Source organism: Otolemur garnettii, unplaced genomic scaffold (genome assembly GCF_000181295.1).
Source record: "Otolemur garnettii isolate 467f Iridium unplaced genomic scaffold, OtoGar3 scaffold00003, whole genome shotgun sequence".
NCBI classification, from domain to species: Eukaryota; Metazoa; Chordata; class Mammalia; order Primates; family Galagidae; genus Otolemur; species Otolemur garnettii.
Genome location: NW_003852398.1, coordinates 16,403,695 through 16,409,921, shown reverse-complemented (window position 1 = coordinate 16,409,921; position 6,227 = coordinate 16,403,695). Strand labels below are relative to the sequence as shown.

Genomic DNA, 6,227 nt, shown 5'->3' with positions numbered 1-6,227 from the left:
GCCTCATTGTTGTTTGGTGGGCCTGGGCTGGATTTGAACCCGCCACCTTAGGTGTATATGGCTGGCATCTTAGCCACTTGAGCCACAGGAACTGAGCCTTTTTTTTTTTTTTTAGACAGAGTGTCACTATGTTGCCCTCAGTAGAGTGCTGTGGCATCACAGCTCATGGCAACCTCAAACTCTTGGGCTTAAGTCAGCGGTTCTCAACCTGTGGGTCACAACCCACAGGAAGTGTATTAAAGGGTTGCAGCATTAGGAAGGTTGAGAACCACTGGCTTAAGTGGTTCTCTTGCCTCAGCTTCCCAAGTAGCTGGGACTACCGGCCTGGCCACAATGCCCGGCTATTTTTTGTTGCCGTTCTCATTGTTGTTTAGCTGGCCCAGGCTGGGTTCAAACCTGTGAGCTCCAGTGTATGTGGCTGGCTCCATAACCACTGTGCTACGAGCATCAAGCTGGCACTGGACATTTTAAGTAAAGAGAAAACTGTACATAGGCTTGGCACCCATATCTCAGTGGTTAGGGTGCCAGCCACGTACACCAGGGCTGGTGGGTTCAAACCTGGCTCAGGAGGTTGAGGCCAGAGAATTGCTTAAGCCCAAGAGTTTGAAGTTGCTGTGAGCTGTGACACCACATCACTCTACCGAGGGCGATATACAGTGAGACTCTGTCTCAAAAAAACAAACAAAAACCCCCTGCATAGTCGAGGAGATGCAAAATAGCACAGTGAGTTCGGGAGATTCTAGTGATAGTAAGTTTGCAGCAGAGATGGAGGGAGGGTATGACAGAAAATGAAGACAAGGGCCACATCACACCCCTGGGTTTCCCTCTGACTCCCACGGCTCAGTCAATTCATCCCTATGTCCAGGGCCTTCACCCTCCACCCATCAGTTTTCTCAGGCCAAACTCCCACATTAAATTGATAAGCAAGACATTTGGGGAGACAAGGTAGAAAAAAGCAAATTTCCTTTCTGCTTTGCGTGTGAGTTAGTTTGTGTTTTATTCTCTAAATTACCCTTCTTTTGCATCTTTTTATAACAAAGAGGGGTTACCAAGGATATTCTTGCAAATCGGTTTTTATTTATTATTTGACAGTGTAAATTTGTCTTTCAGAAATGCCATGTTTCCAAGTTTAATAAAAAGCTGTTTCCAAAATAGTACATATATGGTATGATCCTCTTTTGGATAAAATATTTGCATGTATATTTATATGTGCATATAATCAGGTCTGGAAGGAGATACACACCAACTGTTAAACAACAGTTATACACGAGTGACGGGCTAACAGATCATCTTTCTCTTTTTTAGACTTTTCTTCATTTTTCTGTATTTTATGCAAAAAAAAAGTGTGTGTTACTTCGATCGCAGGAGAAAATGATTTCAAATTTTAAAATGTTTAATTTGCATTGCTATGGTCTGATGTTTGTTCCCTGTGAAATCCATGTTGAAACTTAATCCCCAGTGTAACAGTATTAAGAGGTGGTGATTGGGTCACTAAGGATCTTCCCTCATGAATGGATTAACCCATTCCTGGATTAATGGATTAATAATGGGTCATCACAAGAGCAGCTTTACTGTTCTGAGAGTGGGTCTATTGTAAAAGCCAGTTTGGTCTCTCAGTATGCTCCCATTGCGCCGTTATGCTCTGTACTGTTTCTGCAGAGAATCCCCAACAGCAAAAATGCCCTCACCAGATGTGATCCCTTGTATGTCCCAGCCTCAAGAATTATAAGAAATAATTTTTTTTTCTTTTTGAGACAGAGTCTCACTATGTCACCCTCGGTAGAGTGCCACAGTGCCACAGCTCACAGCAACCTCAAACTCTTGGGCTGAAATGGTTCTCTTGCCTCAGCCTTCCAAGTAGCTGGGACTATAGGTGCCCGTCACAATTCCTGGCTATTTTATTATTGTAGTTGTCATTGTGGTTAGCAAGCCCTGGCTGGGTTCGAACCCAACAGCCCTGATGTATATGGCCAGCACCCTAACCACTGAGCTATGGGTGCCGAGCCATAAGAAATAATTTTTTTCTTTTTTTGTGTGTCTCTTTTTGAGACAGAGTCTCATTTTGTTGTCCTCAGTAGAGTGCTGTGGCTTTACAGCTCACAGCAACCTCAAACTCTTAGGCTGAAGGGATTCTCTTGCCTCACCCTCTCAAGTAGCTGGGACTACAGCCACAATGCCCAGCTATTTTTAGAGATAGGTCTTGCTCTGGCTCAGGCTGGTCTTGAAACTGTGAGCTCAGGCAATCCACCTGCCTCGGCCTCCCAGAGTGCTAGGATTACAGGCATGAGCCACCACACAGCCTCTTTTTTTTTTTTTTTTTTTTTGAGACAGAGTCTTACTCTGTTGCCCCAGGCTAGACTGCCATGGCATCATAGCTTACAGCAATTTCAACCGCCTGGGTTCAAGCAATCCTCTTGCTTTAGCCTCTGAAGTAGCTGGGACTATAGGCACCTGCCATGACACTCAGCTAATTTTTCAATTTCTAGTAGAGATGGGTGAGGTTTCACTCTTGCTCAGGCTGGTCTCAAACTCCTGAGCTCAAATAATCCACCTGTCTCAGCTTCCCAGAATGCTAGGATTATAGGCATGAGCCACCATTCCCGGCCAAATTTTTTTCTTCTTTTTTTGGAGACAGAGTCTCACTATATCGCCCTCAGTAGAGTGCCATAGCATCACAGCTCATAGCAACCTCCAACTCTTGGGCTTAAGTGATTCTCTTGCCTCAGCTTCCTGAGTAGCTGGGACTACAGGCGCACACCACAACACCTGGCTATTTTTTGGTTGCAGTTGTCATTGCTGTATAGCAGACCTGGGTTGGGCTCGAACCCGCCACCTTCGGGGTATGTGGCTGGCGCCCTACTCATGGAGCCACGTGTGCCAAGCCAATCTTTTTCTTTATAAATTACCCAGTCTGGGCTGCACTTGTGGCTCAGTGAGTAGGGCTCCAGCCCCAAATACTGAGGGTGGCAGGTTTGAACCTGGCCTGGCCAAACTGGAACAACAACAACAAAAATAGCTGGGCATTCTGGTGGGCTCTGTGGTGCCAGTTACTCGGGAGGCTGAGGCAAAAGAATCGCCTAAACCCAAGAGCTGGAGGTTGCTGTGAGCTGTGACGCTACAGTACTCTACAGAGGGCAACAAAGTGAGACTCTGTCTCTAAAAAATATATGAATAAATAAATAAATAACCCAGCCTTAGCTATTAAGTTACAGCAGTAGAAAATGAACTAACGCATACCATTTTAACCACAAGGATAAAATGGGTTGTAAGAAAATTTCAGAAAGAAATTCATGGCATAAAAAAGAAGGCATAAAGTCAGCCTGTGCAGGAGAGGCTCCTCAGGGTAGCTTCAGGAGACCAGACCTGACCTAACCAAGGGAGCCTTGCGGCACCACCTCTGAGCCAAGGCAAGTCAAACAGGTAAGGAGGACGATAGGAAGGGCTCTGACCTTGAGGACAGCTGCTTTGAGTGGAAGATGAATCACACATGCATGACAAGCAGAACAGGCAATAAATGAAAGGTGAGCTGGAAAGAGAATTCACCAAATTCACCTGGGTGCCAGGAGATACGGATTCAGTTTTCAGTTCTGGCATCCAGGGACCTTGGGAGCCCCGTGGCCTTGCCTTTGTGAACCTCAATTTCCTTATCGGCCAAAGAGGTTTAAGGGCAATCACTGGGATGTCATGATCAGATGAGATAACCTATCTGTCACTGGTTTGTGAACTGCTGGGCGGGGTATAGGTCACCTTCCTACCTGGAACAGTGTCTCAAACATGAAGGAAATTCAGTCCTAAGCAACAGGAAAATGGGGTAGACCACCTGGGTACAAAACAATCTTTGGATGGCCCTTAAAAATCCCAGCACACAGGCTAGGCATGGTGACTCACGCCTATAATCCTAGCACTCTGGGAGGCTGAGGCAAGTGAGCTCACAGGTTTGAGACCAGCCTGAGCCAGAGCGAGACTGTGTCTCCAAAAATAGCCAGGCATTTTGGCAGGTGCCTGTAGTCCCAGCTACTTACTTGGGAGGCTGAGGCAAGAGAATCCCTTGAGCCCAAGAGTTTGATGTTGCTGCTAAGTATGATGCCATGGCACTCAAAGGAGGGCGACAAAATAAGATTCTGTCTCAAAAACAAAAATCCCAGCACATAGAGAAAGCCTGCACAGTTCTGACATTACAGATAAGAAGTCAGGGAGAGTATTCCTGCCTCAGCTCAAAGGCCTTGGTAGAGCAGTGCACCCCAAGGAGAAAATACACCAGCAACTATGTCCTGGACCTCTTGGAGTGGCCCTCTCCAGGTGGCCCTCTCTGAATGGCCAATCCTTTTCATAATTTAACTGCTTGCCCTGCATAATTATTTTTCTCTTGCTTATGAGCTTAGAGCAATAGTAGTTCCCAATAACTAGAGACTTAATAAGGCTAAATTACAATGAGTGTCCTGCAGAATTACATAGCGCATTAACACCAAATGAGTTCATTAGAAATTCATTAGGAATGATTCCTGCGGCTGCCACAGGAATTAATCATGGTTAGCCAGCGGCAGGAGACTGGAAGGTGAATAATTGTACAGGAAACTGGAAGACCTTTTGGCATCTGACTCTGGCCTAAAGCAGTGTTTTTCAAGGGTCATGGCCTGTTTTGAAGGTGAGGTTACTTGGATGTGGTTGAACCTGTCTCCCATTCTTCCTCCTCCTTCCCCTTCCTGGCTATGGCTCCAATCTGGTTAGACCTGTAGATAGGGTGAGCAATCTTTGTCAGTTCTGGGGAGCAGCAAAATCATAGTGAGTACTTACGGTCCTGCCTGTCCAATATCCATCCCCCCTTCTTCTGTCAGGCTACTTCTCTGCTCTTCGAAATGCTACCTTTGGGGGATCCTGCTGCATGTGAGTCTTCATGGGACCGTCAGTTAAAACCCTCCTTGACCCCATCCACTCCCAGCAGTTGGACACATGTCCCTAGCTGCCTATTGGATTTTTCTTCCCAGTATTTTTTCCTTTTCTTTTCTTTGCTGTCTCTCTCTCTTTTTTTAAGAGACAGAATCTCACTTTTTCGCCCTTGGTAGAGTGCCATGGTGTCACAGCTCACAGCAACCTCCAGCTCTTGGGTTTAGGAGCTTCTCTTGCCTCACTCTCTCGATGGCTGAGACTACAGGTGCCCACCACAACGCCGGGCTATTTTTTGTTGCAATTTGGCCAAGGCTGGGTTTGACCCCACCACCTTCGGTATATGGGGCCAGTGCCCTACTCACTGAGCCACAGGTGCCACCCCGTTTTTTCTTTTTTTCTTTTTATTTTTTTTTTGAGACGTGGTCTCACTCTGTCACCTTGGGTAGAGTGCCATGACATCATAGCTCATAGCAACCTCAAACTCCTGGGCTTAAGCAATTCTGTTCCCTCAGCTTCCCAAGTAGCTGGGACTACAGGTGCCCGTCACAGTACCTGGCTAGTTTTTCTATTTTTATTAGAGACAGGGTCTTGCTATTGCTCAGACTGGTCTGGAACTCATGAGCTCAAGCAACCCACCAGCCTTGGCCTCCCAGAGTGCTGGGATTACAGGCATGTGCCAGCACACCCGGCTTCCTAGTATGTTTTTAGTAGCTGATACTTCTGAAGTATTTGCTAGGTGCCATCCACCTCTCTAAGGGCCTTCCTGTATTCAGCATCCAACCTTCCCATTCCCCTCGGAGCTGGGTTTAATTGTTGGTTTCATTTTACCAGTGAGGACACCCAAGCACAGCCAAGTGATACGGCCAGTAACTAGCAAGGTGGATCCTTCCTTCCTTCCTTCCTTTCTCTTTCTCTTTTATTCTTTCTCTCTCTCTCTCCTTCCTTCCTTCATTTCCACTTCTCTTTTATTCTTTCTTTCTCTCTCTCTCCTTCCTTCCTTCCTTTTCTCTCTCTCTCTCTCTCTTTTTTTTTTGCAAGAGTCTCACTTTGTCACCCTGATGTTGAGTGCTTTGGCATCATAGCTCACAGCAACCTCAAACTCCTGGGCTAAAGCAATTATCTTGCTTCAGCTTCCTAAGTAGCTGGGACAACAGGTGCCTACCACGATGTCCAGCTAGTTTTTCTATTTTTAGTAAAAACATTTCTTGTTTTGGTTTTTGGATTTTTTTTTTTTCTGAGACAGAGTCTCACTTTGTCACCCTCAGTGGAGTACCATGACATCATAGCTCGTAGCAACCTCAAACTCTTGGGCTTAAGTGATTCTCTTGCCTCAGCCTCCC

The 6,227-nt window shown here is 46.0% G+C and overlaps 1 pseudogene; it reads left to right on the top strand.

Moving 5' to 3' along the window:
• Window positions 1–708: 708 nt before the first annotated feature.
• Window positions 709–6,227, top strand: part of LOC111726071 — a 9,807-nt pseudogene continuing 4,288 nt past the window's right edge.